We start from the raw sequence: 20,923 nt of genomic DNA, 5'->3' as shown, positions 1-20,923 counted from the left end.
CTAGATAAAGGGAAGGACAACGCACAATACAGGGGGTCTGGGGACCATGGTTTCAGGGGACATCTAGGTTAATTGGCATGACAAAGTTTATTAAGAAAATGTTCTGCATCCCACTCTGGTGAGTGGCGTTGAGGTCTTAAAAGCTAGGGAGTGGCCATTAAGATGCATCAATTGGTCTCAACCCACCTGGAGCAAAGGAGAATGAAGAACACCAAAAACACAAGCTAATTATGAGCCCAAGAGACAGAAAGATTCCATCCCACTCCAACAAGGCTGTAATTAATCCAAAAAAACATAAAATAATGAATGTTGGAGAGGTTGTGGAGAGACTGGAACACTTATACACTGCTGGTGGGAATGTAAAATGGTACAACCACTTTGAAAATCGATTTGATGCTTCCTTAAAAAACTAGAAATAGAACTACCATAAAAAAGATTCAGTAATTCCATTCCTTGGAATACATCCTAGAGAAATAAGAGCCTTCACATGAACAGATATATGCACACCCATGTTCACTGCAGCACTGTTTACAATAGCAAGAAGATGGACGCAACCAAGGTGCCCAACAGATGAATGGATAAATAAATTATGGTATAGTCACACAATGAAATACTACACAGCCCTAGAGAACAATGACAAATCCATGAAATGTCTCATAACAGGGATGAATCTGGAAGGCATTATGCTGAGTGAAACTAGTCAGTTGCAAACGGACAAATATTATATGAGACCACTATTATAAGAACTCAAGAAATAGTTTAAACACAAAAGAATATGCTCTTTGATGGTTTTGAGGATGAGGAGGATGGGAGGGAAAAGGGTATTCACTAATCAGATAGTATACAAGAACTATTTTAGGTGAAGTGAAAAACAACACACAAAACAGGAGAGATCAGCACAACTGGACTAAACCAAAAGCAAAGCAGTTTCCTGGATACAACCAAATGTTTCAAAGGCCAGAGTAGCAGGGATGCGGGTCTGGGGACCTGGTTTCAGGGGAAATCTAGGTCAAATGGCATAACAAAATGTATTAAGAAAACATTCTGCGTCCTATTTTGGAGAGTGGTATCTAGGGTCTTAAACGCTAGCAAGTGGTCATCTAAGATACATCGATTGGTCTCAACCCACCTGGAACAAAGGAGAATGAAGAACACCAGAGACACAAGGTAATTGTGAGCCCAAGAGACAGAAAGGGCCACATAAATCAGAGACTACATCAGCCTGAGACTGGAAGAACTAGATGGTGCCTGGCTACAACCAATGACTGCCCTGACAGGGAACATAACAGAGAGTCTGAAGGAGCAGAAGCACAGTGAGATGCAGACCTCAATTTCTCATAAAAAGGCTAGACATAATGGTCTGATTGAGACTAGAAGGACCCTGGAGGTCATGGTCCCCCGACCTTCTGTTAGCCCAAGACTGGAACCATTTCTGAAGCCAACTCTTCAGACAGGGATTGGACTGGACTCTAAGACAGAAAATGATACTGGTGAAGAGTTAGCTTCTTGGCTCACGTATACACATAAGGCTATGTGGGCAACTCCTGTCTGGAGGGGAGATGAGAAGGAAGAGGGGGACTGGAGCTGGCCCAATGGACATGGGGAATACAGGGTGGAGGGGAGGAGTGTGCTGTCTCATTAGGGGGACAGCCACTAGGAGTACATACCAAGGTGTATATAAATTTTTGTATGACAGACTGACTTGATTTGTAAACTTTCCCTTAAAGCACAATAAAATAAAAATAAAAAGAGTAGTGATAAAGGGCATCCTTGTTTGTTTCCCATCTCAAGGGTTATGTTTTCAGTCTCTCTCTGTTTAGAATGATTTTGGCTGCTGGCTTTGTATAAACACCCTTTATTATATTGAGGAATTTCCCTTCTATGCCTATTTTGCTGAAAATTTTTATCAGGAATGTGTGATGGACTTCGTCAAATGGCTTTTCTGTGTTGATTGATGAGATGATGTGGTTCTTATCTTTTGTTTTATTTATGTGGTGGATTACATTAATTGATATTCTAATGTTGAGCCATCCCTGCATACCTGGTATGAATTCCACTTGGTCATGATGTATTATTTTTTGGATATGTTGTTGAATTCTATTGGCTAGAATTTTGTTAAGGATTTTCACATCTATGTTCATGAGGTATATTGGTCTGTAGTTTTCTTTTTTTTGTGGTGTCTACCTGGCTTTGGTGTCAGGGTTGTGCTGACTTCAGAGAATGATTTTGGAAGTATTCCTTCGTTTTCTATGCTCTGAAATAGTTTGAGTAGTATTGGTATTAGCTCTTCTCTGAAAGTTTGGTTGAATTCTCCCGTGAAGCCATCAGGGCCAGGGCTTTTTTTGTTGGGACTTTTTTTTACTACTTCTTCCATCTCTTCTATTGTTATGGATCTGTTTAGTTTTTCTACCTCAGTTCATGTTAGTTACGTAGGTAGTGTGTTTCTAGAAATTTGTCCATTTCCTCTAGGTTTTCAAATTTGTTGGAGTATAATTTTTTGTAGTATTCTGTTATGGCCCTTTAAATTTCAGTTGGTTCTGTTGTGATACCATCATCTCATTTCTTATCTGGGTTATTTGCTTCCTCTCCTGTTTTTTTTTTTTTTTGCCAGTTTAACCAATGGTTTGTTGATTTTGTTGATCTTTTCAAAGAACCAACTTTTGGTCTTCTTGATTCTTTCAGTTGTTTTTCTAGTCATTTATTTCTGCTCTAATATTTATTATTTCCTTTCTTCTGGTGGCTGAGGGCTCCTTTTGCTGCTCTCTTTCTATTTGTTTGAATTTTAGGGTTAATGTTTTGATTTTGGCCCTTTCTTCTTTTTGAGTGTGTGTGTTTATTGCTGTAAATTGACCTGTAAGTACTGTTTTGGCTGTGTCCCAAAGGTTTTGGTAAGATGTATTTTCATTCTCATTTAATTCTATGAAATTTTTTTATTCCATACTTGATTTCTTCTATTACCCAGTAGTTTTTAAGCAAAGTGTTGTTCAATTTCTATGTATTTTTTTTTTTTTTCCTTGTTGTTTCTGTTATTGATTTCTACATTTATGGCATTATAATCAGAGAAAATGCTTTGTATTATTTCAATATTTTGGCTTTTGTCAAGGCTTGCTTTTTGGCCTAAAATGTGGTCTATTCTGGAGAATGTTCCTTGTGCATTGGAAGAGAGTGTACACTTCACTGCTGTTGATTGGCATGTTCTGTATATGTCTATGAGGTTGAGTTGGTTGGTTGCAGCATTTAGATCTTTTGTATCTTTACTGGGTTTCTTTAGATATTCTGTCCTTCACCAAAAGTGGTGTGTTGAAGTCTCCTACTATTATTGTGGAACTATTTCTCTTTTCAATGCTGTTAGTTTGTCTTATGTATTTTGGGGCCCTGTCATTGGGCATGTGTATATTTATTATGGTTATGTCCTCCTGGTATATTAACACTTTAATCATTATATAGTGTCCTTTCTTATCCTTTAGGGTGAAGTCTGCTTTATAGTCTATTTTATCAGAGATCAGTATTGGCACTGCTGGTCATTTTTGGTTATTTACTTGATATATTTTTTTCCATCCTTTGAGTTTTAGTTTGTTTATGTCTTTGTGTCTAAGGTCTGTCTCTTGTAGGCAGCATATACATGAATCATGTTTTGTATCAATTCTGCCAGTCTCTGTCTCTTTACTGGTGCATTTAAACCATTTACATTCAGTGTAATTATTGATAGGTATGAGTTTACTGCTGCCGTTTTGTTGTGTGTGTGTGTGTGTGTGTGTGTGTGTGTGTGTGTGTGTGTGGTGTTGATGGTTTCTTTGTTCCACTTAGTCTTCTGTGCTGGGTTCTTTTTATGTATTTCTTTTCATCTCTTTCATTACCATTTGGTTTTGTGTTTGCTGAGTCTTTATGTTTTTCATATTTTTTATTTTAATGGGTAGGTTTGTTAGTTTACTTTGAAATTTACCTTTATTTTCTAAGTATAAACCAGTCTTTTATTTCTTGATATCACCTTGACTTCCTGTCCATACAGAAGTTCTATGATTACACCCTTTATTCCCTCTTTTTTGTTTTGACTTCATCATTTACATATTGACCTCTCTGGTTCCCTCTTTTCAGTATTTTAGCTTTGACTTGTTTTTGTGAATTCCCTATCTGGACTGATATCTGATTGATCTGTCCGGTGTCCTAATCTTGGATTGTTGTCTGATGTTGGTTCTCCAAATGGAAGACTCCCTTTAATATTTCTTGTAATTTTGGTCTGGTTTTTACAAATCCCCTTAATTTCTGTTTATCTAGAAATATCCTAATTTTGGCATCACATTTGAGAGACAATTTTGCAGGATATATAATTCTTGGCTGGCAATTATTTTCCTTCATATATTTCATCGCATCACTTTCTTGCCCGTGTCTTTCTGCTCAGTAACCTGAGCTTAGTCTTATTGGTTTTCCTTTGTAGGTGACTTTTTGTCTATCCCTAGCCACTCTCAGGATTCTTTCTTTGTCTTTGGTTTTGGAAAGTTTGATTGTGATATGTCTTGGTGACTTTCTTTTGGGGTCTATCCTGTATAGGGTTTGTTGATTTTGGATAGATATCTTCTTGTCTTTCATGATATTAGGGAATTTTTCTGCCGGCAAATCTTCAACAATTCTCTCTGTCTTTTCCATTATCCCTGCCATGCTCTGGTACTCCAATCATTTGTAGATTTTTCCGCTTGATAGTATCCCACATAATTCTTTGACTTTCTTCATTTTTTTTTTCACTCTTTTTTCTGATTTTTTCTAAAATTGGTATCAAGGGATTTATCCTCAAGCTCACTAATTCTGACTCGCATTGTCTTGACTCTGCTTCTATGACCATTTATTGAATTGTCTAATTCTGAAATTTTATTGTTAATCTTTTGGATTTCTAGTTGCTGTTTCTGTATCATTTCCAGCAGCCCATTTATTCTGTCATTTTTTTCTTGTATTATTTTCCTCAGTTCTCCTATTGGTTTTTCTGTGCTACTTTGTATGGTCTGTGTTTTCCCTGATCTCCTTCCTCATCTCTTGGAGAGCTTTGTATATTAGTCATTTGAATTCTTTCTCAGGTAGTTCAATTTTCTTGTCTTCTTCCAGAAGGTTTTCTGGTTGTTTATTTTGTTGACTTGCGGGAGCCATCTTGTCCTGCTTCTTTATGTAGTTTGATATTGACTGTTGTCTCCAAGGCATTAGTAAGTTATATTTATTTACTGCATTTTTGTTTATTGTGCTCTTTATTTTTGTTTTTCTGCTTTGCCCAGTCCACTGTTAAACCCAGCAAATGAATTATTCATTTCAGATATAGTGTTTTTTGCAAAGGGTAATACAGCTTTATGTGCACTTTTTTTTTTTTTTTACTTTGTATGATTTATACCTTTCAGGTTAAATACTAACCAACAAATTCAATCAGGGTACAGAAGAAGACAAAAATCATGGTTACAGAAAGTACTTAAATATCATCTTTCCATCTCTCACTTTTTTAAAAATAATTTTTATTGTGCTTTAAGTGAAAGTTTACAAATCAAGTCAGTTTCTCACATATAAACTTATATACACCTTACTACATACTCCCATTTACTCTCCCCCTAATGAGTCAGCCCGCTCACTCCTTCCAGTCTGTCCTTTCGTGACTGTTTTGCCAGTTTCTAACCCTCTCTACCCTCCCATCTCCCCTCCAGACTGGAGAAGCCAACACAGTCTCAAGTGTCCACCTGATACAAGTAGCTCACTCTTCATCAGCATCTCTCTCCAACCCATTGTCCAGTCCCTTCCATGTCTGATGAGTTGTCTTCAGGAATGGTTCCTGTCCTCAGCCAACAGAAGGTTTGGGGACCATGACCGCTGGGATTCCTCCAGTCTCAGACCATTAAATCTGGTCTTTTTATGAGAATTTGGGGTCTGCATCCCACTGATCTCCTGCTCCATCAGGGGTTCTCTGTTGTGCTCCCTGTCAGGGCAGTCATCAGTTGTGGCAGGGCACCATCTAGTTCTTCTGGTCTCAGGATGATGTAAGTCTCTAGTTCATGTGGCCCTTTCTGTCTCTTGAGCTCATAGTTATCATGTGACCTTGGTGTTCTTCATTCTCCTTTGATCCAGGAGGGTTGAGACCAATTGATGCATCTTAGATGGCCGCTTGTTAGCATTTAAGACCCCAGATGCCACACTTCAAAGTGGGATGCAGAATGTTTTCATAATAGAATTATTTTGCCAATTGACTTAGAAGTCCCCTTAAGCCATAGTCCCCAAACCCCCGCCCCTGCTCTGCTGACCTTTGAAGCATTCAGTTTATCCCAGAAATTTCTTTGCTTTTGGTCCAGTTCAGTTGAGCTGACCTTCCCTGTATTGAATATTGTCCTTCCCTTCACCTAAAGTAGTTCTTATCTACTAACTAATCAGTAAATAACCCTCTCCCACCCTCGCTCCCTCCCCCCTCTCGTAACCACAAAAGTATGTGTTCTTCTCAGTTCATACTATTTCTCAGGATCTTATAATAGTGGTCTTATACAATATTTGTCTTTTTGCCTTTGACTAATTTTCGCTCAGCATAATGCCTTCCAGGTTCCTCCATGTTACGAAATGTTTCACCGATTCGTCACTGTTCTTTATTGATGCATAGTATTCCATTGTGTGAACATACCACAATTTATTTAACCATTCTTGATGTTCTTTTTGCTGATGTAGAGGAATCCAAGTGATTTTTGTATGTTTATCTTGCAACCTGAGACTCTGCCGAACTCTTCTATTAGTTTCAGTAGTTTTCTGGAGGATTCCTTAGGGTTTCTGTGTATAAGATTTTTTAAGATCATGTTATCTGCAAATAGAGATAATTTTACTTCTTCCTTGCCAATCCGGATGCCCTTTATTTCTTTGTCTAGCCTAATTGCTCTGGCTAGGACCTCTAGCACAATGCTGAATAAGAGCGGTGATAAAAGGCATCCTTGTCTGGTTCCCGTTCTCAAGGGAAATGCTTTCAGGCTCTCTCCATTTAGAATGATGTTGGCTGTTGGCTTTGTATAGATGCCCTTTAGTATGTTGAGGAATTTTCCTTCAATTCCTATTTTGCTGAGAGTTTTTATATTGAATGGGTGTTGAACTTTGTCAAATGCCTCTTCTGCATCAATTGATAAGATCATGTGGTTTTTGTCTTTTGTTTTATTTATGTGGTGGATTACATTAATGGTTTTTCTACTATTAAACCAGCCTTGCATACCTGGTATAAATCCCACTTGGTCGTGGTGGGTTATTTTTTTGATATGTTGTGGAATTCTATTGGCTAGAATTTTGTTGAGGATTTTTGCATCTATGTTCATGAGGGATATAGGTCTGTAATTTTCTTTTTTTGTGGTGTCTTTACCTGGTTTTGGTATCAGGGATATGGTGGCTTCATAGAATGAGTTAGGCAGTATTCCGTCATTTTCTATGCTTTGAAATACCTTTAGTAGTAGCGGTATTACCTCTTCTCTGAAAGTTTGGTAGAACTCTGCAGTAAAGCCATCCGGGCCAGGGCTTTGTTTTGTTGGCAGTTTTTTATTACCATTTCAATCTCATTTTTTGTTATGGGTCTATTTAGTTGTTCTTCCCCTGATTGTGTTAGTTTAGGTAGGAGTGTTTTCCTAGGAATCCATCCATTTCTTCTAGGTTTGCAAATTTGTTAGAGTACAATTTTTTGTAATAATTTGATATGATTCTTTTTAATTTCAGTTGGGTCTGTTGTGATATGGCCCATCTCGTTTCTTATTCGAGTTATTTGTTTCCTTTCCTGTATTTCTTTAGTCAGTCTGGCCAATGGCTTATCAATTTTGTTAATTTTTTCAAAGAACCAGCTTTTGACTTTGTTAATTCTTTCAATTGTTTTTCTGTTCTCTATTTCATTTAGTTCAGCTCTAATTTTTATTATTTGTTTTCTTCTGGTGCCTGATGGATTCTTTTGTCGCTTGCTTTCTATTTGTTCAAGTTGTAGGGACAGTTCTCTGATTTTGGCTCTTTCTTCTTTTTGTATGTGTGCATTTATCGATATAAATTGACCTCTGAGCACTGCTTTTGCTGTGTCCCAGAGGTTTTGATAGAAAGTGTTTTCATTCTTGTTGCATTCTATGAATTTCTTTATTCCCTCCTTAATGTATTCTATAACCCAGTCTTTTTTTGAGCAGGGTATTGTTCAGTTTCTAAGTATTTGATTTCTTTTCCCTGATTTTTCTGTTATTGATTTCCACTTTTATGGCCTTGTGGTCTGAGAAGATGCTTTGTAATATTTCGATGTTTTGGATTCTGCAAGGGTTTGTTTTATGACCCAATATGTGATCTATTCTAGAGAATGTTCCATGTGCACTAGAAAAAAAAAGTATACTCTGCAGCCATTGGGTGGCATCTCTCACTTTTTAAATGTACTTACTTAGTCTCTAAAATTAGATGACACATGTACATAGAAAAATATTCAAAAGTGCAAAAGGATTGACAAGAAAAAGGAAGTGTTCCTTGCATACCAGTCCCTCAGCCACCTTATTTCTCCTTCCCAGAAACGATCAATTACATTTTCTTTTCATAGACCTTACTCAACAGAAAAGGAAAATTAGTGGGCAGGGAGACCTAGCTCTGTGTTTGGGGATTCTCAATATTCCAATCCGTCATGCTAGCCCGTGTGCACTGCAAAGAGATTAGCTGGTTTATCATTGTCACAGCCAAGTACCTTTGCCTGTGGCAGCTCACTTCTTAGCCCAGCTCTTTGCCCAAGTACAGGGAATGCCCCCAGAGATGAAATCAGCTTCCAGTCTCTGCTCACTTACCAAAAAAAAAAAAAAAAACAGTTGCCGTAGAGTCGAGGCCAACTTATGGCGATCCAATATGTGCTAGAATAGAACTGCATTCCATAAAGTTTTCCATGGCCAATTTTTTGGAAGTAAATCACCAAGCCTTCTGATACACTTCTGGGTAGGCTAGAACTTCCAACCTTTCAGTTAACAGCCAAGTGTGTTAACTGTTTACACCACCCAGAGACTCCCTGCTCATTTAACCAAACCAAACCCATTGCCATCAAGTCATTTCCAACACATAGCAACCCTGTAGGACAGAGTAGAAATGTCCCATAGGGTTCCCAAGGCTATAAATCTTTATGAAAGCAGCTGACTGCCACATCGTTCTCCCAAGGGCAGCCGATGGGTTTGAACTTCCGACCTCTCAGTTAGCAGCCAAGCACTTAACCACTGTGCTATCACGGTCACCTAGGAAAGCCTTATTCCTTGCTGGGATTTAGTTCCTTTGGATTTATTTGTGTCCTTGGTTGCTTTAATAAAATGTATGACTTTTGCATTTATCGGGTATTTATTATTTTATCTCGTAATGTGAGTAGTGCAATTATCTTCATCTCCAAAGAAGTGGAACTCTGCTTTTTCATTTTTAATTTTATTACATCTTTTTTTATTTGACTGTCTTTGAATTTCCTCCTTCATTTTAACCTTTATTTTCCTTTTGGTTTTCTTGCTTCTGTATTGTAGAAGCCACATCCTCCTGTCTTGTATAGCTTCCAAGATTTTTTCTTCTGAGAAAAATCATTTTACTCTGTGCCTTCACAAGTATGTTCTATTTTTCCTTATAATGAAGTAACTTTTCACAAGGCAAAACATATTTTGCTTTCCTCACTGTCCTCTTGGCAGCTGGCAGCTTCCTTCTTTTAATTTTAAGCCTGAAAGTCAGGTTGATGCTCACAGTGCCCACTTCAATCTGCACTGCCTAATAGGAATTCACCCAGCGAGGTCAGCTAGACTGAGTGTGAGTCTTCTCCAGCTCCCACTCTGTTAGTTTTGGGTGAAACTAGAGTATCAGATGCAGCTTGAACTTGAAAAGGCTTTATAGAATGAACTGGTCAATTCATAGCATATTTTATTAGTTTCTAGGAATGCCAGGTTACAATTCAGCCTTTGCTTCTCTCTCTTTACTCACCACCTTATTGTTACTCCAGGAGTGGGCTGAAGGTAACAGTAGGTTGAAGACTGAGTGGGATGTAGGGAAAAGAAAAATTCTTTCAAGATGCTGTCTACAATATTAGGTGAAAGTGGTGACAGAGTTAATTGCCTGGTACTTCTCTTGACAATTCCTATTGAAATATAATGCCAGAAGCTCACAACTAATGAATTGAAGAGAAGAAAAGTGAACATCATGTCTAGGAAAGTTTCTTGTCTAGGAATTAATAATGGGGAAGAGTTAAGAATAACAAGGCCCAAAGAAGTTCCTCAAATATACCAGGCATGCTCCCATCTCAGGTCGTTTGGTGTTCTCTTGCATAAAACAATTTCCCTCCTCTCTCCCCCAGATATCCATGTGACTCACTTCCTTTATGGTGGTGAGGCCTTCCCCAGCCATCCTATCTAAAAATTTAACACATATACTCACACGTACACAATATTCCCCATTGTACTTCTCTGCTTTACTTACCTCTTTAGCATTCATCATCTAAGGTATTGTGTATTTTGCTTATATTTATCTTATTTATTGTCTGTCTCCCACCAGTGGATGTAAGCTCCGTGACGGCAGTGGGCAGTGTGTTAAAGTATAGATACTACACAGTTATTTTAGTAAGAGCTCATTAGACTTTTACATTGCATTTTAAACCTTATTAGGAATACAAAACAATTGTTAAAGTTATAGTGTGTTTATACCACAATCTGTGTCCTTTGCAAACAAATTTGGAAAAACTACCTAATCTGAGAATTGCTTAGTTCTGGAAATAGTAAATTTAATTTTTTTTTTTTCATGATTAGTCTTATCTGTTAAGTCCAAGAACTATAAAAGAATTTCAAAATGTTATGGGACAAAGGCATTAAAAGAAAAATCTAGTAGTGAAGGTATGGTTTTCTTGACTGAAAGGTACAAGTCAGAACAGAAAGACAAGATGGCATAAGCTTCAAGTGAATTTTGAATCAGGTTTGGAGGAATACTGCTTTAGAAGGGGCAGCAGGGGAATAGGAGGATGCAAGTTCTGATTCCCAGCTCTGGGAGCCCTAGAACAGGAGAACAAGTTGCATCTCTGTGAAGGTGGCTAGGGAAGCAGTGCCATCAGTGAGAAATTTGGTTATTTATGACACGGGGGTGTTAGAGCAATATCAAGAACAGGTTTAAAGTGAAAGAAAGTGCTAAAAGCGTGGAATGCAAAGAACTGTAATGGAGGTCCATGGTGGCAGGAGGCCCAGGAGGAAATAGTGGAAAAAGGAGCTAATCTGAATGTGAATGAAGAGTGTATGGTTCGAGAAGTGACATCATACAAAATGGCTGAGTAGAAAGCTCTAGTGGGCAGCCCCTCAACCCAGAAACCACTGATCAGGAAAGAATGATTGGAATCAACACTTTAGGAACTCTGGAACCTGATTAGACACTTATAACAACACACAGGAGTGTGTGATGAAGGAAGAGACTGCTGTTCTTTGCTAAGAGTGGCTTGCTCAAACCATACAGATTCAATGCAATTATCAAAACCCCTATGGCATTTTTTGCAGAAAGAGGAAAACCCATCCTAAAATTCATACAGAATTTTAAGGGAACCTGAAGGGTCAAAACAATTCGAAAATGAAGAATAAATTTGGAGAACTCACACTTTGTGATTTCAAAACTTACTACAAAACTGCAGTAATCAAAACAGTGTATTAGCATAAGGATAGACAGATAGGTCAATAGAATAGAGAGCCCAGAAATAAACTCTCACATACGTGTCAATTGATTTCAACAAGGTTGCCAACAATATTCAATGGAGAAAGGACAGTCTTTTCGACAAATGGTGCTGGGGAAACTGAATATCCACATGCAAAAGAAAGAAATTAGACCCTTAATTTCCATCATATATAAAAATTAACTTAAAATGGATCAAAAACTTAATTTAAGAAGAATAAAAAAAAAAATTTTTTTTTCCCCTTGGGGAAAATCTTCATGACCTTGGATTTGATAATAGATTCTTAAATATGACACCAAAAGCACAGGCAACAAAAGAAAAAATAAATTTGACTTGATCAAAATTAAAACATTTATGCATCAAAAGGCATTATCAAGATTATGAAAAGACACCCCACAATATGGGAGAATATATTTGTAAATCGTGTACGTAATAAGGGATTAATATACAGAATATTTAAAGAACTCCTGTAACTCAACAACAAAACAACCCAATTAAAAAATGGGCAAAGGACTTGAAAAAACCTATCTCCAAAGAGAATATACAAATGGCCAATAAACACGTGAAAAGTTGCTCAACATCATTAGTCATTAGCAAAACGTATGTCAAAGTCAAAAGGAGATCCGACTTTACACACACTACGATGGTTATTATCAAAACGAAACAGAAAATAACAAATCTTGGTGAGGATGTGGAGAAACTGGAACCCTAGTGCATTGTTGGTGGGAATATAAAATGGTACAGTTGCTGAAGTTCTTAAATGAGTCGTACATAGGGTTACTATTTGACTCACTGATGCCATTCCTAGGTATATACGCCAAAGAATTCAAATCAGGGTCTTAAACAGATGCTTTTACAGAATGTTTATTGCAGCGTTATTCACAATAACCAAAAGGTGGAAACAACACATGTGTCCATCAACAGAGAAATGGATTAAAAAAATGTGGTATATACATACAACGGAATATTATTTAACCATAAAAGGAATGAAATTCCAATACATGCTACAAAATGTATGAACCTTGAAAACATCAAGTAAAGTGAAATAAGCCAGAAATAAAGGGATAAATATCGTATGATTCCCTTTATATGAAATATCTAGAATATGCAAATTCGTAGAGACCAAAAGTACCTTAGTGGTTATCAGGGGCCATGGGGAGGAAGGATTGGGGAGTATTGCTTAATGGATATAGAGTTTCTGTCTGGGGTGATGAAAAAATTCTAGAAATAGTGGGAATGGTTACACAACATTGTCAATATAATACCATAACTAAACCCTAAACCATGGCTATCAAGTCGATTCTGATTCATAGCTACCCTATAGGACAGAGTAGAACTGCCCCATAGAGTTTCCAAGGAGTGCCTGGCAGATACCGAACTCCTGACCCTTGGGTTAGCAGCTACAGCACTTAGCCACTACGCCACAAGGGTTTTTGCATAGTATCATATCATCTGCAAAAAGGGACAGCTTAACTTCTTTATTTGTATGCTCCTTATTTCTTTTTCTTGCCTTATTGCTCTAGCTAGGACTTCCAGGACAATGTAAAATAGAAGTGGTGATAAAAGCCAACCTTGTCTTGTTTCTGTTCTCAAGGGGAATATTTTCAGCCTCTCTCCATTAAGAATAATGTTGGCCATTGGTTTTGCATAAATGCCCTTTATTATGTTGAGAAATTTCCCTTGTATAATTTTTTAAAATTTATTTATCATGCTTTAGGTGAAAGTTTAAAAAACAAGTCAGTCTCTCACACAAAAAGTTATACACACTTTGCTGTGTACTCCCAGCTGCTCTCCTCTTAATGAGATAGCACATTCCTCCTCTCCACCCTGTATTCCCCGTGTCCATTCAACCAGCTCCTGTCCCCGTCTTCCTTCTCATCTCTCCACCAGACAGGAGCCGCCCACATAATCTCATGTGTCTACTTGAACCATGAAGTTCACTCCTCATCAGCATCATTGTCTATCTTATAGTTCAGGCCAATGCCTGTCTGTAGAGTTGGTTTTGGGAATGGTTCCAATCTTGGGTTATCAAAGGATCCAGGGACAATGACCATCAGGGTCCCTCCAGTCTCAGTCAGACCATGAAGCCTGGTCTTTTTACGAGAATTTGAGATCTGCATCCCACAGTTCTCCTGCTCCCTCAGGGGATCTCTGTTGTGTTTCCTGCCGGGGCAGTCACTGGTGGTAGCCGGGCACCATCTAGTTCTTCTGGTCTCAGGCCAATATAGCCTCTGGTTTATGTGGCCCTTTCTGTCTCTTGGGCTCACATCTAACTTGTTTCTTTGGTGTTCTTCATTCTTTGCTCCAGGTGGATTGAGACGAATTTATGCATCTTAGATGGCCACTTGCTAGCATTTAAGACCCCAGATGCCTCTCACCAAAGTGGGATGCAGAATGTTTTCTTAATATATTTTGTTCTGCCAATTGACCTAGATGTCCCCTGAAACCATGGTCCCCAGTCCCCCTTGCTGCTACTCTCGCCTTTGAAGCATTTGGTTGTATTCAGGAAACTGCTTTTGGTTTAGTCCAGTTGTACTGACTATCCCCGTGTTATGTGTTGCCCTTCTCTTCAACTAAAAATATTTTGGTATACTCTCTACTTAGTGAATATCTCTCTCCCTCCCTCCCCACCCTCATAACCATCAAAGAATATTTTCTTCTGTGTTTAAACTTTATCTAGAGTTCTTATAATAATGCTCTCATACAATATTTGTCCTTTTGCAATTTACTAATTTCACTCAGCATAATGCCTTCCAGATTCCTCCATGTTATGAAACGTTTCACAGATTCATCGTTGGTCTTAACTGTTGTGTGTATTCCATTGTGTGAATATACCATAATTTGTTTATCCATTCATCTGTTAATGGGCACCTCGGTTGTTTCCATCTTTTTGCTAAACTGTGCTGTAATGAACATGGGTGTGCAATAATCTGTTTGTGTGAAGACTCATTTCTTTAGGGTATATTCCAAGGAGTGGAATTGCTAGATTGTATGGTAGTTCTGTGTCTAGCTTTTAAGGAAGTGCCAAATCAATTTCTAAAGTGGCTGTACCATTTTACATTCCCACCAGCAGTGTATAAATGTTTCAGTCTCTCCACAACCTCTCCAACATTTATTATTTTGTGTTCTTTGGATTAATGCCAGTCTTATTGGGGTAAGATGGAATCTCATTGTAGTCTTGATTTGCATTTCGCTAATAGCTAATGATCATGAACATCTCTTCATGTACCTGTTAGTAGCCTGAATGTCTTCTTTGGTAAAGCACCTGTTCATATACTTTGCCCGTTTTTTAATTGGGTTATTGAATTGTAGTTGAGTTTTTGCAGTATCATGTAGATTTTAGAGATCAGACGCTGATTGGAAATGTCATAGCTAAAAACCGTTCCCCAATCTGTAGATAATCTTTTCACTCCTTTGGTGAAATCTTTGGATGAGCATAGGTGTTTGACTTTAAGAGCCCCCAGTTATCTAATTTCTCTTTTGGTGTTTGTGCATTGTTAGTAATGTTTTAAATACTGTTGATGCCATGTATTAGGGCTCCTAGCACTGTCCCTATTTTTTCTTCCATGATCTTTATCATTCTAGATTTTATATTTAGGTCTTTGATCCATTTTGAGTTCTCTTTTGTGGATGGTGTGAGGTATGGGTCTTGTTTCATTTTTTTGCAGATGGATATCCAGTTATGCCAGCATCATTTGTTGAAGAGACTGCCTTTTCCCCATTTCACAGACTTTGGGCCTTTGTCAAATACTCATAGGTGGATGGATTTATGTCTGGATTCTCAATTCTGTTCCATTAGTCTATGAATCTGTTGTTGTACCAGTGCCAGGCTGTTTTGACTGCTGAGGGGCTATAATATGCTCTAAAATCAGGTAGTGTGAGGTCTCCCACTTTGTTCTACTTTTTCAGTAATGCTTTGCTTATCTGGGGCCTCTTTCCCTTCCATATGAAGTGGGTGATTTGTTTCTCCATCTCATTTAAAAATGTCACTGGTATTTGGATTGGGATAGCATTGTATCTGTAGATTGCTTTGGGTAGAATAGACATTTTTACAATGTTGAGTCTTCCTGTCCACGAGCAAGGTGTGTTTTTCCACTTACATAGGTCTCTTTTGGTTTCTTGCAGTAGTGTCTTATAGTTTTCTTTGTATAGGTCTTTTACGTCTCTAGTTAGATTTATTCCTAAGTATTTTATCTTCTTAGGGGCTATTGTAAATGGTACAGATTTGGTGATTTCCTTTTTGACATTCTCTTTGTTGGTGTAGAGGAATCCAATTGATTTTTGTATGTTTATCTTGTATATTGATGCTCTGCTAAACTCATCTATTAGTTTCAGTAGTTTTCTTGAGGATTCTTTAGGGTTTTCTGTGTATAAGATCATGTCATCTACAAATAGATACATTTACTTCTTCTTTGCCAATTTGGATGTCCTTTATTTCTTTATCTAGCCTAATAGCTCTGGCTAGGACCTCCAAAACAATGTTGAATAAGAGTGGTGATAAAGGGCATTCTTGTCTGGTTCCTGTTCTCAAGGGGAATGCTTTCAGTCTCTCTCCACTTAGGATGATGTTGGCTGTTGGCTTTGTATAAACGCCCTTTATAATGTTTAGGAATTTTCCTTCAATTCCTATTTTGTTGAGAGTTTTTATCATGAATGGGTGTTGGACTTTGTCAAATGCCTTTTCTGCATCAGTAGCTCAAATCATGTGGTTCTTGTCTTTTATTTATGGGATGGATTACCATGATTATTTTTCTAGTGTTGAACCATCCCTGCATACCGGGTATGAATCCCACTTGGTTGTGGTGAATTATTTTTTTGATATGTTGTTGAATTCTACTGGCTAGAATACTGTTGAAGATTTTTGCGTCTAAGTTCATGAGGAATATTAGTCTGTGATTTTCTTGTCTTGTGATGTCTTTACCTGGTTTTGGTATCAGGTTTATACTGGCTTCATAGAATGAGTTTGGAAGTATTCCATTGCTTTCGATGCTCTGAAATACCTTTAGTAGTAGTGGTGTTAACTCTTCTCTGAAAGTTTGGTAGAATTCTCCCACGAAGCCTTCAGGGCCAGGGCTTTTCTTTGTTGGGAGTTTTTAAATTACATTTTCAATCTCTTCTTTTGTTATGTTCTGCCTCTGTTTGTGTTAGTTTAGGTAGGTAGTGTGTTTCTAGAAATTTGTCCATTTCCTCTAGGTTTTCAAATTTGTTAGAATACAACTTTTCATAGTATTCTGTTACGATTCTTTTAATTTCAGTTAGGTCTGTTGTGGTCTTGCCCATTTCATCTCTTATTTGGGTTATTTGCTTCCTTTTGTCAATCTGGCCAATGGTTTATCAAGTTTGTTAATCTTTTCAAAGAATTAGCTTTTGGTCTTGTTACCTCTTTCAATTTTTTTTTCTGTTCTCTACTTCATTTAATTCTGCTCTAATTTTTTATTATTTCCTTTCTTCTGGTGCCTGAGACTTTCTTTTGTTGCTCTCTTCCTATTTGTTCAAATTGTAGGGATAATTGTTTTTGGCCCTTTCTTCTTTTTGTATGTTTGCATTTATTGATATAAATTGACCTCTGAGCACTACTTTTGCTGTGTCCCAAAGGTTCTGATAGGAAGTGTTTTTATTCTCATTGGATTCTATGAATTTCTTTATTCAGTCCTTAATTTCTTCTATAATCCAGTTGTTTTTGAGCAAAGTGTTGTTTAGTTTCCATGTGTTTGATTTCTTTTCCCTGATTTTTCTGTTATTGACTTATAGTTTTATAGCTTTATGGTCAGAGTAGATGCTTTGTAATATTTCAATGTTTTGGATTCTGTTAAGGCTTGCTTTATGGCCTAATATGTGGTCTATTCTAGAAAGTGTTCCATGTGCATTGGAAAGAAAGTATACTTGGATGCTGTTGAGTGGAGTGTTCTGTATATGTCTATGAGTTCAAGTTCATTGATTGTGGCATTTAGCTCTTCTGTGTATTTATTGAGCTTCTTTCTGGATGTTCTGTCCTTCACTGAAAGTGGTGTATCAAAGTCTCCTAATATAATTGCAGACCTGTCTATCTCACTTTTCAATGCAATTAGAGTTTGTGTTATATACCTTAAAGCCCTGTCATTGGGTGCATAAATATTTAATATGGCAATATCCTCCTGGTATATTGTCCCTGTCATCGTTATATAGTATCCTTCTTTATCCTTTGTGGTAGATTTAACTTTGAAGTCTGTTTCGTCAGGAATTAGTATAGCCACTCCTCCTCTTTTTTGATTGTTGTTGCTTGATATATTTTTTCCGTCTTTTGAATTTTAGTTTGTTTGCGTCTTTAAGTCTAAGGTGTGTCACTTGTAGGCAGCATATAGATGGATCATGTTTTTTTTTTTTTTTAATCCATTCTGCAACTGTCCGTCTCTTTATTGGTCCATTTAGTCCATTTACATTCAGCATGATTATATATAGGTATGAGTTTAGTGCTGTTATCTTGATGTCCTTTTTTGTGTGTTGTTGACTGTTTCATTTTTTCACTTATTTTTTTGTGCTGAGTAGTTTTTCTTTGTAAATTGTATGTTCTTTTTCATTGTTGTTGATTTTGTTTTTACGGAGTCTTTATGTTTTTCTTGAATTTTTTTTCTGATGTGTAGTGCTGTTAGTCTCCATTGTAGTTACCTTAATATTTACCCCTATTTTTCTAAGTTTAAAACTAACTTGTATCTCCCTATATCACCTTGATTTCCTCTCCATATGGAAGATCTATGACTGCTTTATTTAGTCCCTCTTTATTGATTTAATGTTGTCATCTTTTATATAATGACATTGCTGATTCCCTGTTTTGAGCATTTTTTTATCTTCATTTATTTTTGTGATTTCCCCATCTGAGTTGATATCTCGTTGCTCTGTCCAGTGTTCTAGTCTTGGGTTGATATCTGATATTATCGATTTTCTAACCAGAGAATTCCCTTTAGTATTTTTTGTAGTTTTGGTTTGGCTTTTGCAAATTCCCTAAACTTCTGTTTATCTGGAAATGTTCTAATTTCACCTTTATATTTGACAGACAGTTTTGCTGTCTTCACTTTTGGTTGGCAATTTTTCTCCTTCAATGCTTTATATATGTCATCCCATTGCCTTCTTGCGTGCATGGTTTCTGCCTAGTAGTCCAAGCTTATTGTTATTGATTCTCCTTTGTAGGTGACTTTTCTTTTATCTCCAGCTGCTCTTAAAATGTTCTCTTTATCTTTGGTTTTGGCAAGTTTGATTATAATATGTCTTGGTGACTTTCTTTTGGGACCTATCTTGTATGGGGTTTGATGAGCATCTTGGATAGATATCCTCTTATCTTTCATGATTTCAGGGAAGTTTTCTGCCAAGAAGTCTCCAACAATTCTCTCTGTATTTTCTGTTATCCCTCCTTGTTCTGGTACTCCAGTCACTCATAGGTTATTTCTCTTGATAGAGTTCCATATTATTCTTAGGATTTCTTCATTTTTTTCCACTCTTTTATCTGATTTTTCTTCAAATATACTGCTGCCAAGTGTTTTATCTTCAATCTTGCTAATTCTGATTTCCACTTCCTCAGTTTGGCTCTGCTGACTTTCTACTGATTTGTCTAATTCTGAAGTTTTATTGTTGATCTTCTGAATTTCTGATTGCTGTATCTTTATGGATTTTTGCAGCCTATTAAGTTTGTCATTATATTCTTGAATAATCTTCTTAATATCCTTGACTGCTTTATCTGTGTGCTCCTTGGTTTGTTCTGCATTTTGCCTGATCTCCTCCCTGATGCCTTGAAGAGTTCTGTATATTATCTTTTGTATTCTACATCTGGTAATTCCAGGAATACATCTTCATCCAGAAAAGTCCTTGGTTCTTTGTTTTGGGAGTTTGTTGAAGCAATCATGGTCTGCTTCCTTATATGATTTGATATCAATTGTTGTCTCTATGCCGTCTATAAGTTATTGTATCAACCTATTTTATGTTTGCTCACTGCGTCCTAGTTTCTCACTTTGTTTTGATATACTCAAATACGCTACTACAGTGAGCTAACTTGAGTATTGGAGCCTTTGAAGCACTAATGTCCTGTCACCAGATGGCTAGAACTGTTACCAGGTACATGAGCCTAAGAGTCCATTCACTATTTTATATAGATTCAGCTCAGGTGTCCAGGTAGTCAGTCACCTGGTGAGTGGTCCAGGCTTTCACCTACAATCTTAGAGGAGCAGTAGTGATTGGTGTATGCACAAGTTTCTGGTAGCAGCAGGGGGTCACAGTCTGTGGAAGGCAGGGGGCTGACAACCTTCCCTCAAGTGTCTGTGAGGAAGGTATGTCCCTGTTCTTTAGAGCACTCTGGTGGGTGGCCTCTGCAGCCATACTATAGGCACCAAATGCTTTTACCTGTAAGGACTGGTAGGCACCACTTATCCTTGGACCCCTCTCACAGGTGGCTAGGTGGTGTGGGTGGAGCCTCCAGTCCTCAGGCCCCTGCTGTTGGTAGATGAGGGCCCTGTTTAATAGAGTGGTATCAAACATCAAAAACCTGCCTCTCCACCACACAGCTGAAAGAGTTACAGTCAGACCTCAAACAGACTCATCCTTGCAATATAACAGCCACATCCTATCCGCTGTAATGGGGCCACCTTGACCCATGCAGGAGTGAAAGACAAAGTCTGGGGCCTGCTTGTGCCCAGACTGGAGCTGCTTCTGCTCTGAGTGTCCAGTTTAGGGGAGTCGGCAGAGTATTTTCCTGTTTGTTAATTTGTTCCTTCTCCAAGGTCAGGAGAATGGATCAGGGAGCACAGCAGAACCTATCTCAGGCCCAGGGAAATCAACTGTTAATGAAGCTGGCTGGAGCAGAGGGAGGAGGGATAAGATAGATAGCAGAGAGTTCTTTCAAAAGGAGAAGCTATTAGATCCGCCTGGTAAATTAGACAAAATCACTTATCTTGTGCTGAGAGCACTGTTTGATCTCAGATTTTGGAGGTGTGTGTAGATTGTATGCGCTGGCTCAGTCAGCACAGCCGTCTCCCCAAGGGGTAGGGTCTGTGCCACCTCACTTGCCTTCTTTTGTTGAAGCAGCCACATCCTAAATGCCACCATCAGCCCCGCTGCGGTCACACCAGGGAATCAAGCGTGCATCACTTTGTTTGCCATCTTTCACTGAAGGAGCTGCGTCCCGAACACTATTGTCAGCCCTGCCACAGTCGTGCCAGGGAATCAGGGCTGACATGCTGCCACCGACTTGGCAATGCCCTCGCTGCTTCTGCACTGTCACTCCCACCCCCTGTCACTCAGCCCAAT

The sequence above is a fragment of the Elephas maximus genome, chromosome 3, assembly GCF_024166365.1.
Source record: "Elephas maximus indicus isolate mEleMax1 chromosome 3, mEleMax1 primary haplotype, whole genome shotgun sequence".
NCBI classification, from domain to species: domain Eukaryota; kingdom Metazoa; phylum Chordata; class Mammalia; order Proboscidea; family Elephantidae; genus Elephas; species Elephas maximus.
Note: the sequence above shows the minus strand (reverse complement) of the source record.